Here is a 20,416-nt window from a genome sequence, read left to right as displayed (position 1 = left end):
GTTTATTGGGGGGGGATACCAGTCAGTATCTGGTGTGACCACCATTTGCCTCATGCAGTGCAACACATCTCCTTCGCATAGAGTTGATCAGGTTGTCAATTGTGGCCTGTGGAATGTTGGTCCACTCCTCTTCAATGGCTGTGCGAAGTTGCTGGATATTGCCAGGAACTGGTACATGCTGTCGTATACGCCGGTCCAGAGCATCCCAAACATGCTCAATGGGTGACATGTCCGGTGAGTATGCCAGCCATGCAAGAACTGGGACATTTCAGCTTCCAAGAATTGTGTACAGATCCTTGCAACATGGGACCGTGCATTATCCTGCTGCAACATGAGGTGATGTTCTTGGATGTATGGCACAACAATGAGCCTCAGGATCTCGTCATGGTATCTCTGTGCATTCAAAATGCCATCAATAAAATGCACCTGTGTTCTTTGTCCATAACAGACGCCTGCCCATACCATAACCCCACCGCCACCATGGGCCACTCGATCCACAACATTGACATCAGAAAACCGCTCACCCACACGACGCCACACACGCCGTCTGCCATCTGCCCTGGACAGTGTGAACCGGGATTCATCCATGAAGAGAACACCTCTCCAACGTGCCAAACGCCAGCAAATGTGAGCATTTGCCCACTCAAGTCAGTTACGACGACGAACTGGAGTCAGGTCGAGACCCCGATGAGGACGACGAGCATGCAGATGAGCTTCCCTGAGATGGTTTCTGACAGTTTGTGCAGAAATTCTTTGGTTATGCAAGCCGATTGTTTCAGCAGCTGTCCGAGTGGCTGGTCTCAGACGATCTTGGAGGTGAACATGCTGGATGTGGAGGTCCTGGGGTGGTGTGGTTACACGTGGTCTGCGGTTGTGAGGCTGGTTGGATGTACTGTCAAATTCTCTGAAACGCCTTTGGAGACGGCTTATGGTAGAGAAATGAACATTCAATACACGAGCAACAGCTCTGGTTGACATTCCTGCTGTCAGCATGCCAATTGCACGCTCCCTCAAATCTTGCGACATCTGTGGCATTGTGCTGTGTGATAAAACTGCACCTTTCAGAGTGGCCTTTTATTGTGGGCAGTCTAAGGCACACCTGTGCACTAATCATGGTGTCTAATCAGCATCTTGATATGGCACACCTGTGAGGTGGGATGGATTATCTCAGCAAAGGAGAAGTGCTCACTATCACAGATTTAGATTGGTTTGTGAACAATATTTGAGGGAAATGGTGATATTGTGTATGTGGAAAAAGTTTTAGATCTTTGAGTTCATCTCATACAAAATGGGAGCAAAACCAAAAGTATTGCGTTTATATTTTTGTTGAGTGTACATTAATGCTGTCTGAGTTTTTGAACTGGGGACAGAGACTGTTGTTTTCAATCCTCGCTGTGAAATTCCTAAGTCCATCTGGACATCTGTAGATAAGCACTTGGAGACATCCCTTTGGGCCTCATCACTGTGCATCACAGCAAAAAACAGAACTGTAACTCAGAGTTCTTCAAGGGAGCTCTTGCCTGTTTATTGGTTAAATTTCGGTCAGTATGAATTACATGACATTATAATGGCTTCACGTCCGAATCTGAACTCCCCCAGGCCTGGAGAGCAAATCTTTTATGGCCTCACGCCAAGGCCAGAACCTCTCCAGACTGCAGGAAGATCCCCCCTTGATAAGACATGGTCATAAACTTTGGGCCTTGACAACCATCTATTATCTTTAGGTCTACGTAAGGAAAAAAAAAAAACCCTTTGGTTAAAATAAAAAATGCATCAGTATTCTTTTATTCATATATAAAAATTTCTAATTATTGTTTGTATTGATGAATCAAACAAAATGCTTAGCATATAATCATTCCATTGTATTGACGTGTTCCTTGTAACTGATGTGTGTTTAAGTGTGACCTTACTGCATTATCAATATGTTGATGGTGAAGTATTCTGTTCATCCAAAGGATGTGTTTAAGTGACTATTAATAATGTGTATCCATTCGAGTGTCTTAGAACAAATAGTATGCCAAAATAGTTAATGTTTTTAAATAATTGAATCATTTTTGTCTGCCTTTCTAAAACATGAAGTTTTCTGTGAAATTACACACCCTAAATGGGCGGAGTTTAATGACATAAGTCCCCTTTAAAAAGTTAGGAGAGAGTTCTGCTCGTCCTCTCGACTACCCTTCTCTCTCTTGAAACTCTCTTGGAGCACTCTGCAACTCTCTTTCTCTCTTCTTTTCTTTAAAACGCTTAACTATTTTTGGGTAAACACGGCCCCATGCTAAGCTAAGCTAAGCTACCACATGGCTTCATTGATTCATTGCTATTCTTTGACAAACTTTTAACCAAGTAATAGCATCACATTTTAAGGTGTGTCAAGTCTTTCGAATTTTTAAGATAACTTCTGAGCTTTTCAAAATAATAGAGAATTTACAGAAAAGCGACTTTCCTTTTCTGTAGGCTAATTTTACAACGCTGCTTTTAAAGTTTTTTTTATTATTTTTCTAAATTCACAAAGACTTTTAATCTGGCTCCAAAAAACTTTTTTAAAAGCTACCAGAAACCATTATCAACAAACACCTTCCATCTCTGGGGTCCAGCAAGCTCACGACCTGACTGCAAGCAGCCATCCTGTTGGTAAAGCCAGCCGACACAAGCCTTTGAGATCACCCAGGGAGACCACTGAGTTAACCCCTGACCCAAGTGAGCATGCTGCAAATAGCCTACATCAACGATGGACGGACGGGTCGTCAGAACCACCTCTTCAACGGATCAGCTAAGTGACCCAGGTAAAGGTTCCAGAAAAAGGGTTTTGTTGTCAATGGATGCAAAGTGGCTTTTTCTTTTTAAACATATTCATATGTTTGTTTAATAATTTTCTTAAAATTAATTGGCTTCAAATTTCATCACTAAATTCTAATCAGATTTATTTACTTAAAGTCTTTAAGCTTCATCTCTCTTTCTTTTAACGTCTCACAAGTAAGCAAATTGTGTCCATAAATTAACTTATTTCATCACTGTCCACAAAAATGCCAGTAAACTGTTCATTTCTTGTATAATTGTAAATAAAATGTAAATATTTCTGCTGTGCTCATTGTGTGTTCAGAAGGAAACCCTTGGTCAATCGTATTGTAGAATTCAGACTTTCAGACTTGAGACTGATTAATTAAATTGAGACTGATTGATTAATTTGAGACTGATAATTAAAGAATGTTTAATTAAAGTACCTATGCTTTAAATAGGTGGTGCCCCGAGGAAATTAGATATTAAATAAGAATTATTAAAACCTAAAAGTGTTAATTATTTTGGTGACCCATTAAATCAGGTATAGGCCAATCTAATTTAATTTGGGAGTTTAGCAATACTTTCACTACATATTTATTGGTGCGCCCGTGTGAAGGACCTGTAAATTCACTACATTATTTATTGGTCCCCTGGTGTGTGGATTTAGCAAATTTGTTCTATGTATTTTTGGTCCCCCGTTGGGAGGCATGCAATTTTGCTACTATATATGGCTTTTTTATGACCAGCACCATATCCCTGACTCTATGTCATCAATGGCATTTTCCAGTCCTTAACACATTTCTGTGAGTGTGTCACTCTGAATATCAGCTGACATTCCTCCTATTTAAGATAGTAAGCCATGAAGATTATGAGGATCTGAGTCTGTCATTTAGACTGGTAAAAAAAAAAAAAACACACCACAGACATGTGCACCACATTATTCCAATTACGCTTTTACAGTGGTTGTTGTCAATTTGAGGGCAGGTATCCTAGGATATTAGTATGTACACCTGACTAGGATCCTTGTGATGGTGTTCGTCCCTGCTGGTCAAGGAAGACAGCAGTGTGTTATTGCACTACTGCTTGATGCTGTCTGGACATTGGTTGTGGATGCACATAGGGTAGTGGTGCTTGATATAGCAGATATGGAGGTAGTGCTGCCTGAAGTACCATGGATTGAGGTACACTCAAAAAATGGCTCATTGGATGAACTAAATTCAATTATGTGCAGGATTTCCATCTAATAATTATATGTAGCCCCAACTCAAATAAACCACATCCATGCAAGATAATGTAATTTAAATTACAACCCCAATTCCAGTGACATTGTGTAAAATGTAAATAAAAACCGAATACAATGATACAAATCCTTCTACCTATATTCAATTCAATACACCACAAACACAAGATATTTAATGCTCAAACTGATAAATTTTATTGTTTTTGTGCAAATATTTGCTCATTTTGAAATGGATGCCTGCAACACATTTCAAAAACTTTTGACAGTGGTATGTTTACCACTGTGCTACATCACCTTTCCATCTAAACCTTTCCATCTAACAACACTCTAAGCCTTTTTTTTAACAGATAAAAAATGGCATATTTTACAAAAGCACATTTATATGTAAACACTAACACACACCTCACATTAACGTGCTGTTTTTACATAGAATGAATGAGTCAACCAATCAGTGTTAGCGGAGGCACATTATACCTATAATCCCTTTGGCATCTGCCTGTGTTTGTTACAAAACTTCAAAATTAGTGCATTATTTAAATTAAAAGATATATGTTATATTTTGACTTTTAAAGTTTTGTTTTAAATGACAGAATTGACATTAATGGAGTTATTCTAGCAGTATTAATTTTATTTAGAAATAAAAACCATAAGTCAGCACTGCTTTATTTTCCTAGACCTCTGCCTCATGCCAACACTACTATTGAATAGAGTTGAGTGTTGTTGCTCCTCTCAACTGCCTCACTGCTGCAAACTACAAGATACAAGATAATTTATTGATCATATGCAGGTTAACACAGTCAACAGTGCAATGAAATGCTTAGGATGAGAAGGACTGTTCAAACTCGCAGGAAGTACTAATAGCATGCAATATAAATACTGAAAATATAAGCATATGTAAAAAATAAAATAAATAAAATAAATATAAAAAAAAATAATAAAAAAAAAATAATAGCAGTAGTCAGATTGTAGTATTCACAGGTTGTAGTATTGTTAATATTGCACATTGTATTATTGCACATGACATTGCACAGTTGTGTAGCAAGTTATTGCACAGGTAATAATAAATAGTAAAAACTGAGATGAGTTATGAAAGGTAAGGTGGTGACATACAAGATACAGTCACATTGATAACAGCAATAGACATATAGTGTTAAAGAAGTGGCTTAGTGCAGTGTTATTATCATAGTTCTGTGTTGTTTAGAGTTCAGTAGTCTGACAGCCTGTGGATAGTAACTGTTCCTGAGTCTTTTGGTACGGGCTGGCAGACTCCTATACCTCCTGCCAGAGGGTAACAGTTCGAATAGTCCTTTTGCGAGGTGAGTGTGATCCTTCATGATGCTGCGTGCCTTACGCTGGCACCGACTGTGGTAAATGTCCTGGATGGTGGGAAGACTGCTGCCAGTGAGGTCCTCAGCCGTGCACACCACCCTCTGCAGTGCTTTCTGACTCTGGCTGGTGCAGCTCCCGTACCACACTGTGAGCCAGCCCGTCAGCACACTCTCGATGATGCACCTGTAGAAATTCGTGAGGATGGTGGTGTTCATGCCAAACTTCTTCAGCCTTCTCAGGAAGTAGAGTCTCTGCCAGGCTTTCTTAACCACAGTGTCTGCATGTAAGTAGTAAACATAGTAAAACTATGTAGTAAACAGGAGCTTCCAGCAGTGGGCAGGGCGCACAAAGACAGAAATGCTGACTCATTATTTGTGTCTGGTCGTCTTTGACGCTACCAGAAGCGATCATGATGTTAAAACTCAAAATCAGTTTGTTAGTTGTCAGTTTACTGGGTTATCGGTAGCTTCCGAAAATGTTTTGGGTGGTTTAACGGTTTTGCTTCATAAAAGATAACTTTTTAGTTATCTGATTATCTGTTATTGAAGCTAACTTTTTGGTTAGCTGTGCCCACCACAGTATATGAGCCACGACACAGTAATGATCTGTTTTAGGTGTGTTTTAACATAGTTCATGATGCTGTTTTAGATATGTTTTGACATAGTTTTGAGACAATAGAATAGTATATGAAGCCAAATGGTTTTATTAGGATTACATTTGTCTATTGCATAATGCAACATATGTGTTGGGTATACTATATCACGACAACACAGTGACATGACAAATACTATGACAAACAGTACATACATGCTTCAGCTAAACACAGTACTTCTGGTGCATTAACAGTGCACAACAGTCATGCACATGAAGTCATTAATTTAGCATTTCTAGCTTGGTTGTTTGAACACGACTTTCATCTAATATATAAAGCTGGCCACATGTGTGCGCATGTGTGTGCATGTGTGTGCATGCATGTGTGTTCGCTATGCACAGCCACAGTCAGTAGGCAATCAACACCAAACTTGGTATGCTGACTGGGGGCATCAAGGGGGAGGTCACTGGGGCCCTTAGGTTGGAAGCGTATGTGCGCAAACACACACACACACACACACACACACACACACACACACACACACACACACACACACACACACACACACACACACAGTCAGCCTTATATATTATTAGATCACGACCCAGTCACTGGAGCCCTTATTTTTGCAGTTCAGATGCTACTCAGGTTAGCATCATACTTTAGTTACTACACAGTAGTGGCTGGCTAAGGTGCACTTTAATTACAGTCTGAATGGGCCAGCGCATGCCACATGCAAGTTAAGGTGCGCATTTTTTTCAATTAAAATGTACCTGCTGTGTACAGCATGCCAGAGCATTGCAGTGATATGACATTCTGTCACCTTTTTATCATCCTCACTTGAGTCTCATGAATTTCACAAATTGCTCTCTGAAAATTAATGATGACAATATACACACAATGCAATGCAACTTACTACACCTTAACTAAAGTGACATGAAATATACAATGATATGGATAAAATTATTCTCTATTACTCACTCATGGAATGGGTAACTCAGGTAGTTTGATATAAAATGAGAGGGTGAGCTATTGTCTAAGTGAACATTTGGTACATACAGCATGATTTCTAAGCAAACAACTTGTAGCCTTTGCAGGTACTTGGGCCTGGGCTGACTAATTACAACTGCATCAAGACCAATACCTTAGAGCTAAATAAGCAACATAACTCACCACTGTTGTGGTGTTTGCTGTTCTTCCTGCCCACAGTACGTGGGTCGTGGTGAATGTGGAGGGTGATGGGCAGATGCGGTTGAGGGGAAAGAGACAGGTGGGGGCCATGACAACAGGTTGTGTCGGGGGGAGGAGGGTGTGTGGCTGCTTCTGCACATCTGTGTGGCAATGGTGGTTATGGTGTCGCGGGCATGTGATTGTGGCATCTGGGGGGGTCAGGTGTCTACCAATTGGTCCTGCCAGGGCGTGGTACCAGCCGGGATGTTAAAGTATGCTTTGAGGCCGTCATGCTGCCTCTTCCCTGCCCTGGTGTTCCCATGGACATCTGCCACGTGATGGATGTTGATGAGCATGGGGGCGTGGTTTCTCCATGCCCCTGGAACGAAGTTGTGGTCCTCATCATACTCATCCAGTGTGCCCAGGAGGAGTGCAGGGTACCACTGGCGCATGAGGTTGTGCAGGCACACACAACACTCAACGATGTCCTAGATGATGGCGGGGCCTGGCTGCAGGGTGGTGAGGAGTGCCTGCCACCTCTGGGCCAGGATCACAAATGCGTTCTCCACCACACATTGCACCCTGGCAGTACGGTGATTGTAGATGCACTTATCCCTCTGGAGGTGGCTGTGGCCATATGTCTTCATGAGGTTTGTCCTGATGCCAAAGGCATCATCACCCAGGATGAAGAGTGGCATGGGCATGTCATCGTGGGGAAGGAGGGGTGGCTCAAGGAAGCCCACACTCCCATCTTCCAGGCATTGCTTCAGCTCTGACTCATTGAAGATCTGGGCATCTGACATACTGCCACATGCCCCAACCTCCAGCCAGAGCAAGTTGTAGTCCCGATCTAAGAGCCATTAGGACCACTGAGAAGAACCCCTTTTACTTGTGGTACAAGGAGCCGCTCCTGTGTGTTTTCCTGATGGCCACATGTTTTCCATCCAGGGCACCAATGGTGTGGGGAAGTTGCCACCTGCTATGGAATACCTCCTTGATGGGTGTCCATTCTGGTGTGGTGGGGCAGGTGTTCACTTCTTACTTGTACTCATCCACGATGGACAAGCAAACCTGGGGATGAGGAGGCTGATGGTACTGCGTGCCACGCGGAAGCTGTACATCAGGCTGGGGTACCTGTCACCAGATACCTTACCGTGATGGCCAGCTGGAGTCTCGCAGGCGTCCTGCCACTGGATCCATGGCCCCACTCTCTGCACCAGCTCATCGAACATGGCTGGATCCATCTTCAGGTAATTATGGAATGCCTGCAGGTCCTCCACATGGTCCTGCATGGTCTCGTCAAGAAACATCTTCATCTTTGTCTCCTCCTCCTCCTCACTCTGCTGCTGCCCTCCACCAGCTAGTGCAACACCTGTTACTGGAGTACATCTATCTGCAGCACTGCTGCTGTCACCATATTTTCCATACTGTCTGTAGTCTAGGAATGATGGGTGGACTTTTATACCCGGGGGGCATTTCACCTGCCATTCGTGATACATTCTGGGTACATTCTTGTTATTCGGGATGCATCACCTCTCAACATGCCACCATGATGCACATGTGTGTACAGGCTCTCCTGACATGGTAATATATATATACGAGGTCTATTAGAAAAGTATCCGACCTTATTATTTTTTCAAAAACCATATGGATTTGAATCACGTGTGATTACATCAGACATGCTTGAACCCTCGTGGGCATGCGAGAGTTTTTTCACGCCTGTCGGTTACGTCATTCGCCTGTGGGCAGGCTTTGAGTGAGGAGTCGTCCACCCGCTCGTCAATTTTTTTGATTGTTTAGGAATGGCTCAGAGACTGTTGCTTTGTTTGATAAAAAATTTTTCAAACTGTAAGGCACAACTGAGTGGACACCATTCAATAAATTCAGCTGGTTTTCGGTAAAAATTTTAACGGCTGATGAGAGATTTTGGTCTGGTAGTGTCACTTTAAGGACGGTCCACGGCGCCTGACGGCGATCTGCACTTCAAGGCGGCAGCGTCTCGCCGTTTCAAGTTGAAAACTTCCACATTTCAGGCTCTGTTGACGCAGTAAGTCATCAGAGAACAGAGAACTTTCAGAAGAAGTCGGCATGAGGAGTTTATTCGGACATTCCATTGTTAACGGTCATTTTGTAATGAAAGAACGTGCGGGCAGAGTCGCATGTCGGGCCGGACCCGACCGCGGGGGTCACGACAGGAAAAACACCTCCGTTGGAAATCTTAACGGGCAAGTTGGAACATGCCCAAGCTGTTAAACAATTTCTCAGTTACTCACTTGTTGAAAGCCATTAAAAGCCGCCTGAATTCTACAAATGGTTTTCAACACGGAGGTGTTTTTCCTGACGCGGCGCACACAGATTTGCCGAGTCGTCACGGAAACGACTCAGCGAATTTGCGCGTACGTCTTTCATTAAAAAAATGTCCTTAAACAGTGGAATGTCCGCATAAATTCCTCATGCCGGCCTCTTCTGAATCTTCTCTGTTCTCTCACGATGTCCTGGGTGAATTAAGCCTTAAATTAGGATGTTTTAAGCTCGAAACAGGCCGACGACAGCGCCTGGAAGCGCTGCAGGACGTCCCGCTCCGTGGGAAGTCCTTACACCGACAGAAACACCCCATAATCTCTCATCAGCCGTTAAACTTTTCACAGAAAACCATCTTAATTTCTCAAATAGTGTCCACTCGGATATTCCTCACAGGTCCAGAAAAAATTTTGATAAAGCAACGCGCGCCGTCTCGAGCAGCGTGTGAAACAAAGGAATTCAGCCGAGAGGGCGGGACCACATCTCACTCAAGGCCTGCCCACAGGGAAATGACGTCACCGACACGCGTGAAAAAACTCACGCATGCGCACGAGGGTTCAAGCATGATTGGTGTAATCGCATGTCATTCAAATCCATATAGTTAAAAAAATAAATAAAAGGGTCGGTTTATTATCTAAGAGACCTCGTATATATATATAAAAAAAGCTCACTGGCCCGCTGTGCCTCAGGTAACACACAATCACAGTGTCCACATGGTACATCATGTGATAGTCTGAGTGACAGCCTCACCGACAGATCAATGTGGGCAGCTTCTTTTGCCTCACATCCTGGAGCTGTAAGGGATGTTTTCTGGGATAAGGCAGTTAACAAAATTTGTATGTCATCATCTTGTGCAAGACTTTCCCTAATTCAATTTAAAGTAGTACACAGGCTACATTTGTCAAAGTCCAAATTGCCCAAAATTTACCCCAATGTTTCTGATTTGTTTGATAGATGTAACTCCTCTCCCTGTGATTTCAGTCATATGTTTTTTCTTTGCTCCCAATGTGAGTCATATTAAATTTCTTATTTTGATCACTCATTTTGGAGTTCCTGGAGTCTCCACTGTGTCTCTTACTAACTTGCAGGTGGATGTAATCGCATGTTAACACATGTTGCAGAATAATATTATTCTGGAGAAATCTACAACAAAAATATAAACGCAACACTTCTGGTTTTGCTCCCATTTTGTATGAGATGAACTCAAAGATCTAAATCTTTTTCCACATACACAATATCACCATTTCTCTCAAATATTGTTCACAAACCAGTCTAAATCTGTGATAGTGAGCACTTCTCCTTTGCTGAGATAATCCATCCCACCTCACAGGTGTGCCATATCAAGATGCTGATTAGACACCATGATTAGTGCACAGGTGTGCCTTAGACTGCCCACAATAAAAGGCCACTCTGAAAGGTGCAGTTTTATCACACAGCACAATGCCACAGATGTCACAAGATTTGAGGGAGCGTGCAGTTGGCATGCTGACAGCAGGAATGTCAACCAGAGCTGTTGCTCATGTATTGAATGTTCATGTCTCTACCATAAGCCGTCTCCAAAGTCGTTTCAGAGAATTTGGCAGTACATCCAACCAGCCTCACAACCGCAGACCACGTGTAACCACACCAGCCCAGGACCTCCACATCCAGCATGTTCACCTCCAAGATCGTCTGAGACCAGCCACTCGGACAGCTGCTGAAACAATCGGTTTGCATAACCAAAGAATTTCTGCACAAACTGTCAGAAACCATCTCAGGGAAGCTCATCTGCATGCTCGTCGTCCTCATCGGGGTCTCGACCTGACTCCAGTTTGTCATCGTAACCGACTTGAGTGGGCAAATGCTCACATTCGCTGGCGTTTGGCACGTTGGAGAGGTGTTCTCTTCACAGATGATGCGAAGGAGATGTGTTGCACTGCATGAGGCAAATGGTGGTCACACCAGATACTGACTGGTATCCCCCCCCAATAAAACAAAACTGCACCTTTCAGAGTGGCCTTTTATTGTGGGCAGTCCAACGCACACCTGTGCACTAATCATGGTGTCTAATCAGCATCTTGATATGGCACACCTGTGAGGTGGGATGGATTATCTCAGCAAAGGAGAAGTGGTCACTATCACAGATTTAGACTGGTTTGTGAACAATATTTGAGGAAATGGTGATATTGTGTATGTGGAAAAAGTTTTAGATCTTTGAGTTCATCTCATACAAAATGGGAGCAAAACCAAAAGTGTTGCGTTTATATTTTTGTTGAGTATACATCCCCCATCCATTTCTTTATGGTTCAATGATCTCATGTATTTTTTTTTTTTTTTTTTCTGTTAGATCTTTGAAAAATATAGGACCTGACTGGATTAATTATCATGGGAGCACTTTTTTTTAATATAATTTTTATTTATTTTAATTGTTATTATTTTGGAGGGCCTACAGTTGGTATAATGGTGTTGGGTATTTGTGAAGGTTCGAGATGTGGCACATTTATGTATTTTCATTGCACTTTCAGTATGTTTTCACTTTGTAAGTGAAAACAGATGTTTTGTCTTTTGACAAAAAGATGATAAAGAAATGTTTTTAAAAATATATACTGAGACCCCCGGTACTAAAACTTAGTGAATGGATTTAAAGAAGTGTATCACAGATGCGTGTATATCAGCAGCTGGCACAATAGTGTACTATAGTTGGCAGTACTGCCAGCACCAGAGCTGTCTGCCTATAGTCATTGTCAAGTTTTTACAGAATCCTGACTGGTAATGCAAAGGCAGGGGGCGCTGTTATGACACAAAAGTATAAAAGATAAACTTATTTCAGTTTATCCTCCAGTAGACAGCACTAGGCATGATATTTGTGGAGCTAACATCAATACTGTTGCAGAAAAAAAAAATTTATTTTGTTTTTCACAAAGGATTAATCCACAGCGTCACATAAAAAATAATAACTAATACGTGTGCAAAGATTTACTGGCTCCATAACCATCATTCACCTCTCAGAAATGACTGTGACTTTTACACTGTGTGATTTAGGGCAGACGCCTCGTCTATATGCCAAACAGCAAATCTCCTGTTTTCAGTTTCTCTTTCATTATTTTGCCTCAGATTTGCACTTCCACATTTTTGTTCCATACTCCCAGTTTCCAAAGCCACACAGAGGGACTGTGGCCCAGAAATCCTGCTCTCAAGATGGGTACCATCTTGCTGTCAGCACTGCTGTGCAGTCTCTAGGGGTCTAGCCTGATTACATTGCCATCATTCTCTCACTCTCAGCTGTGGATGTACACACACTTGCACCGCTGCCCTCACCGCTGTGCTCGTTTGGGGTTTGTAACTCATCGAATATGCTTTCTCAAGGCAAAATACTGCAATATTATTTTCCACGAACCTTAAATTTGTGTGGTCGCCTGTCACTTGATTTTCTGGCTCTGTGAAGTTGCACAGTCTCAGGCAGCGATGACTAGAGATATTGTTGCCAGTGACAGCTGGCCAGTCATATAATTGGCTTGTCGACATGTCACTGTCTATCACTGACAATTTCATTGGAGCAGAACAGTGGTCCAGAAGAAAGAAAAGCACCACTACATCTATAATTCAGCTCAGATTGAAACTGTCGACAGGCAGCAGTTTTACTTGGGAAAACTTAGACTACAGCTTAGAGTATTTGGTCCAGGTTGGAGCTGTTTTTGATCAAAGTTCAAATGTATATTGGGCCTGTTGATGTGAATAACTAATTTGGTCTTGGTTAGGATTAGCTCGTAACTGAGTTCATATATTTTATTGTTTGTAAACTTGACTGAAATCCTGTGTCATGAGTCACACTTTGGCATTTTTGGTTTGAGCTCAGGGTTTATTCTGTTTTAATCAACCGCTCACATTATTCTCTGTGTATTTTTATTATGATTCTCTACATTATCTGGCTAATTATCTCCCATGGTATCGATTCTCTTTTGATTTCAGTTGGATGTTTCTTTCATGTTTGTTTTTTGTATAGCTTAAATTCCTGTTATTGACTTTCCGATTTCTCGTTTTCCCTTCACTTCCACATTTGATTGTTTGATTGCCTATCTAACCACCATAGGAGCATCCCCTCATCATTCGATTGTACAGGTTCCCCCTACTCTCTTGTATTACAGTTCCTCGTGCTGTTTGCAGTTTTTACCTCCCTGTTACAGACCTTTGCTGCCATTCCAATTCTTTAGTTTTTACCTGTCATCTTTGATTTGTTCATTTGGTGTAAGAACTTTCTGTGGATTGACCTATTGTCTGTATTTTGGATAGCTCTCTGCTGCTTACAGAGAAAGACTGTTGCTCATTGGATTGATCACCTCTGTGCCTGATCTGTTTCCTAATTTTGACCAAGCCCTTTGGCAGCTGCTGTACAGTGCATTATATTGATGGCGACAATAAACCTGCTCTGCACTGGGGTCATCGTCTGCTAAACCTTTGCACCATGTAACATATTCTCTGCATGCCAGATCCTATGAAATATATGTAGGTGTGGAATCACTGTGCTCTCTGAACACTTTGGATCCTAATTCTTTCTGAGTTAGAAGCTCACTTTTTTCTTTTACATATTCATATGAAAATATGGTTCCAATAAATCAGTTCTCTGTGTATTATACCTTTGTGTGATGTGACAGAATCCCAGTTTTCCACTAACTGCTGAAAAGGAAATGCATATACATCAGTTTCTGAATGTTAAAATTACATTGTGTTGTTATTAATGCATCCTTGCCTTACAACGTGTTGCTGGCTATATTACTGCATTTCTAGAGGGGCTCTTTACACTGCAGAACTGGTGGAATAATGAGCTGGGATATACTGTATAGGTTTGGGTTGATTCCTGGTCACATTTCCTTATAAATGGATACCAGCTTGGTTGGGGAAATAACCTGTGATGGTTTGGGATCACATGCAGGGGTAGTGATAGACATTAGTCCACTTCATTCTGTGAAATCCAGAGATATGTCTCCATGAGGACCATTAATTTTGCACTGTTGGACATCACCAGTAAACATACTGAGTGGAGTTAACTTCTACACATACACCGACTGGCCATATTTCTTTAGCTATAATTATAACACTAATGCACCACTAATTTCAAAGCAGGTTTCTTACTTTATTTTACAGTGGATTTTTGCAACTCCCATAATGGCTGCTCAGTTCACTGTAATAAATTTGTTCTTAAGATGATATATTAAAAAATAATTTCTTGCAAACAAAACAATTTTCAAAAATGAGTACAGCACTTGGAGGCTTGAATATTAGCTATGTGGGTTGTAAAAAGAAAGAACGGCAGAAAGGAAGACAGAAAAAGAAAGAAAGGACTTAACATCCTTGAAAACACCTGCTGAGAATGGATTTTCATACAGTCACAAAATGCAAATTGCTCAGTCCCCTGTCAACTTGGAGGACATAAAGTATTCTACTTTTGAACCATGCCTAATTTGACGAATAATTCCACAAAAGAAGGCAAAGCCAGCCACATGTTCTCCCTGATTTGCTCTTATCTCCACCAGTATATGGGGATAAGCACCAGCCCAGTGGGCCTCAGGGCTCGATAGGAATTACTTTTACTTCTTCCGCACAGGCAAGAAGGTCGATGTGACCACATCAATGTCGTGAGGCCTAGAATAGATAGTTTGTCACAGCACATCAAATTCTCAAAGATGGAAGTAATATTATTGCTACCTTATTTCATTTTCTTCTGTTCAAAAATACAGAAGAAAAGTCACATTCTGATTCAATCTTTTCTGTTTTTTAAGTGGCAGAGGTGATAGCCAATCAGACTAGAGCGGCAGGCTTTGTGTGAGCAGTGGTCCACCCCTCTCGTTGGATTTTTATTGCGAATAAATGTCTGAATGATTTGGAGCTTTGCTGTATCAAATTTTTCAGGAAACTGTGAGAGACCTCCAGCTGGGCACCATTCGGAAAATTTAGATGGCTTTCAGCGATGATTTTATGGTGATTACACAGATTAAGGAGTGCTCCAGCCAGTTTAAAGACCGCCCACAGTTGCTAAGAGCGCGGCGCGCTAAGAGCGCGGCGCGCTCCGAGCGCCGATCGACAGGCTGACACCCCGCTGAAACAACCAGATCATTTCCAACGTGAAGGCTTTGTTGATCCGGGACGTTATCTGACTTTCACAATAAAGGCAGAAGGCGTGGACATCAGCACTTTTTCGGCACATTCTACTGTTACAGGAGTTTTTTTTCATGGAAAGAGAAGCGGAGGATTGCACCACCGTGCCGCTCATGGTGCGGGACAAAACCACCTCCGTGTTGGTCTCACAGGACGGCTTTCAGGTGGCTTTCAGACGGCTTCCGGTTTCTTTTCAGTCGTGTGAGTATCCGAGAAATTGTGCATGAGCTGGACATGCCCCAACATGTCCTTTGAGGCTTCATCACGGCATTGCTTTGCGCCATGCGGCTCCGCCACAATGCACGGAATTCCTCCACTCCTCTTTCCATGACAAAAACTCCTGTAACAGTGGAATGTGCCGTTCATTTCTAAACTGGACGCTGTCTTGATCTGATATGTCGTCTGACTAGCACAGGAATTGCGGAAGACGTGGACATCAGCAGTTTTTCGGCACATGGAGACAGACATGCGGAGGAATTCCGCACGTCGCGGCGGAGCCGCATGGCGCAAAGCAACACCGTGATGAAGCCTCACAGGACATGTTGGGGCATGTCCAGCTCATGCACAATTTCTCAGATACTCACACGACTGAAAAGCAACCGTAAGCCATCTGAAAGCCACCTGAAAGCCGTCCTGTGAGACCAACACGGACGTGGTTTTGTCCCGCACCATGAGCGGCACGGTGGCGCAATCCTCCACTTCTCTTTCCATGAAAAAAACTCCTGTAACAGTGGAATGTGCTGTAAAAGTGCTGATGTCCACGCCTTCTGCCTTTTTTGTGAAAGTCAGACGACGTCCCGGATCAACAAAGCCTTCACGTTGGAAATGATCTGGTTGCTTCACCGGGGTGTCAGCCTGTTGATTGGCGCTCGGAGCGCGCCGCACTCTCAGACGCTGTGGGTGGTCTTTAAACCGGCTGGAGCACTCCTTAATCTGTGTAATCCCCATAAAATCGTCGCTGAAAGCCATCTAAATTTTCTGAATGGTGTCCAGCTGGAGGTCTCTCACAGTTTCTGGAAAAATTTGATGCAGCAAAGCTCCAAATCGTTCAGACATTTATTCGCAATAAAAATCCAACGAGAGGGGTGGACCACTGCTCACACAAAACCTGCTCACAGGCGAATGACGCAACCAACAGGCGTGAAAAAACTCACGCATGCGCACGAAGGTTCAAGCTTGGCTGATGCAATCACACGTGATTCAAATCCATACGGTTTTTGCAAAAAATTAAAAGGTCCGATACTTTTTGGACAGACCTCATATAGCATGTTTCTCATATATTTGGTAAAAGCTAGTGAGAAATAAACACCTCTAAAACTGAAAATGTTGTTTTTGGAACATGACACATCTGAAGTGATTTAGAAGACATTTAGCAGATGTTAGCTTGGTGATGTCACAGACTGGTAGCTAGCTACAAACTTTGTTTCATTTCTGTGTAAATACAGTGTCTTTGTCGTATGTTATGTAAAAGCTAGCGAGAAATAAACAATTCTAAAACTAAATACACTTTTTATATAAGCTGATAACCAGTGGTGGGCACAGCTAACCAAAAAGTCAGCTTTGGTAACTGGTAATCAGCTAACAAGTTATCTTTTTAATGCTAAACCGATAACCTGCCTAAAAACGTATCGGAAGCTACTGTAACATTTATTTAATAAAATAATTTATAACTGAATCACCCACACACGGGGAACCAAAAAAAAAATTGTAATGTTTATTTATGGAATAATCTTTATACCTCCACATGGGAACCATTAATATAAATTTGTGGCTTTGTTTCATTCAGAAAAAGTTTTTAAGACATCTCATGAGGGGTTAATTTGTATTCAGTCACAGAAACAGAAGGTCAGCACTGAATCGCGCTCACATGGGGAACCATAGGAATGTAGTAATTTATAGTGTATGAGTAGTTAAACTCCCAAATTGAATTAGATTTGACTAGGCCCATATAATGGGGTCACCAAAATAATTAATTTAGGGTTTAATACTTATTATTTAATTATTAGTCGGGGCACCACCTATTATTTTTTATAGCATAGGTACTATAATTTACACATTAATTTATCAGTCTCGAATGAATAAATCTGTCTTGATTAATTTAATCAATCTCTGATATGATGACCAAGAGTTTCCTTCTGTACACAAAATAAACCACGGCAGAAATATTTACAATTTATTTACAATTTATACAAAAAATTAACATTTTACTGGCATTTATGGACAGTGATGAAAATAAGTTTATTCATGGAAACAATTTTCTTACTCACTCATGAGACGTTGGAAGAAAGAGAGATAGCTCAAAACTTTAAGTAAAGAAATCTGATTGGAATTTAGTGATGAATTTTGAAACCAATTATGAAGCAAAATATCAAACAAGCATGAATATGTTTAAAAAGGAGCCAAAGGATTAAAATTAGCCACTTTGGATCCATAGACAACAAACCCTTTTCCTGGATCACTTAGCTGCTGTTGAAGAGTTGTTTAGTCCGTCGTAGATATTCATGCTCTGGGCAGCGTGAGCTCACCTTGGTCAGAGGGGTTAACTCAGAGGTGTCCCCGAGTGATCCAGGGCTTGTGTCGGCTGGCTTTACTGACAGGTTAGCTGCTGGTTTGAAATCAGCCTCGTTGTCAGCTTGCAGGAACCCAGAGGTAGAAGGTGTTTGTTGAAAATGGTGTCTGGTAGCTTTAAATAAAGTTGTTGGAGCCAAATAAAAGTCTTTGTGAATTTAGAAAAGAAGTAAAACTTTAAGAGCATTGAAAAAATTATAATGAAAAGGAAAAGTCGCTTTTCTGTAAATTCGCTCTTAATTTGAAAAGCTCAGCTCTGAAGTTCTCTTAAAAATTCAAAAGACATGACACACCTTAAAGTGTCAGGTTATAACTTTTTAAAAAGGAAAGAATGAATGAATGAATGAATGAATGCCATGTGGTAGCTTAGCTTAGCTTAGCAATGGGGCTTTGGCCCAAAAAAAAAAAAAAAAAAAAGCATTTACAAAGAAGAAAGCAGTGAGAGAAGGAGGCTGAAGAGAGAAGGGAGAAGGGAGAGCAGAAGGGTTGAGCGAGGCTCTGTCTTAACTTCTTAAAGGGGGACTGACGTCAGCAAACTCCGCTCATTTAGGGTGTGTAATCTCACAGAAAACTTCATGTCCACAGAGCAGACTCAAATGATTCAACTTTTTAAACACATTAATTACTTTGAAATACTACTATTCTAAGACACTCAAATGGACACATTATTATTCATCGTCACTTAACACTCGAAAATCCAGCCTTTTCTCCCACCTCCTATTCTGACGGGAGGGTGCCAGATGGCACTGCTGGGGTAATTTAAAACTCATTAGGCCACCTTTTCTTGTGTACCTGTTCTTATGTTTCATATGTAAGTGCAGCCATTAGATCGGAATGTGGCAGTACCAGGTTATCCTCACTTTTTTCCAATGACATTTTATGACTTTTCCTCATCCAGGGTCATGAACTGCTGTGTAAAATCTGAACACTTTGATGTGTTGTGGAGTGTCTGCACAGAGTTTGTATACAAAGATGATGTTGCGGGTCATTTTGACCCAGACACAAAGTGGCTGTTCAAATCCAAAATAAACATGTCTCTTTGATCTACTTTATTTTGATTGCCTCTGAATAGCCATTCAGAACCAGGTGTGGTGGAAGAGGGACTTTCTCTCCCCTGTTCTTGTCACTGTTTCCATGCCCTTTCTTTGAGAAATACACCAAAAATGAGCTCCAGACGATTTACATCTGAAGAAGTTTTGTCGCAGGTTATGAACTGGGATAGTGATGCAGAGGAAGATATTTCAAAGACAGAGGATCCTTCAGAGCCAGAGGACAATGCTATTGATGATCCAGATTGTCAATTTTCCCATGATGAGGAGGATTCAGAGGATGAGTCTGCTGATGTCCCTTCATCAGATGAAACCAAGAAATGCAACAATTGTCATCCACACAGGGGACATTAACATCAAAAGATGGTGAAATAAAATGGTCAACATCACCACACCAAAGTCGACATTATAAGTCTTTTTCTTTATATATATATAATAAAATAATACTGTTGTAATTCTTTTATTTTAAAAGAATGTCTTTCTTCACTTAGAACAAAGAAAGTAGCTGGTTGTGGAGACTCAAAGATTTATGGCCACATCTTGTCGTGGGGGAAGCTTTGCAGTCTTGAGAGGTTCCTGCCTTAGTTTGATCATAAAATTTGGGTTCTCCTGGCCTGGAGAAGCTCAGATTCTGACGTGAAGTCATTATAATGTCATGTAATTCATAATGACCGAAATTTAACCGATAAAAGGCGATGGCTTCCCATTGAAGAACTTTGACTTACAGCTTTGTTTTTCCTCTGTGAAGCAGTGTTGGACCATCAGGGGACATCTCCAAACTTATCTGAAGATCTCCAGATGACTTAGGAATTTCTCAACTGAGAGTAGCACAGTCTGTCTCCAGTTGAAAACTTATGTTGTTGAGACAGTATTTTTATTTAATTGGGGTGAATCGAGACCATGGCGCTACACTACATATAACTGATAACTTCTAATTTTGCCTCCCATACACTCTCAGCTACTAAGAAGCTGATTTTGAGTTTAAACACAGCCAAAGCTTTTAATAGAACCAAGGGTGATCACAAACCCAAACAGCCAATGAGCCAGCGCTTGCCTTTGTGCACTCTGCTCCCTGCTATATATCACACGGCTTTTTGGCTTTTGGAGTAGCAATCTGGGCTTCTTCTGGCATTTTTACATAAAACAAACATAATAACAATGTCTATAAACCCAGAGAATATATTCACGAGAGTTTTTGGCACAATATACAAAGAGTTTAATGCTGTTGTCCGTGTGGAGCCTGAGCAGAGCATCTCA

The 20,416-nt window shown here is 41.6% G+C and overlaps 1 long non-coding RNA gene across 1 annotated transcript; it reads left to right on the top strand.

Moving 5' to 3' along the window:
• Positions 1 to 1,026: 1,026 nt before the first annotated feature.
• Positions 1,027 to 19,441, top strand: LOC117508017. The gene is made up of 4 exons (XR_004559946.1): positions 1,027 to 1,036; positions 2,669 to 2,680; positions 3,919 to 3,929; positions 19,261 to 19,441. It is a non-coding gene; the product is annotated as an uncharacterized LOC117508017 (long non-coding RNA).
• Positions 19,442 to 20,416: the final 975 nt, after the last annotated feature.

Source organism: Thalassophryne amazonica, chromosome 3 (assembly GCF_902500255.1).
Source record: "Thalassophryne amazonica chromosome 3, fThaAma1.1, whole genome shotgun sequence".
Taxonomy (NCBI): Eukaryota; Metazoa; Chordata; class Actinopteri; order Batrachoidiformes; family Batrachoididae; genus Thalassophryne; species Thalassophryne amazonica.
Note: the sequence above shows the minus strand (reverse complement) of the source record. Positions and strands in the feature narration are given on the sequence as shown.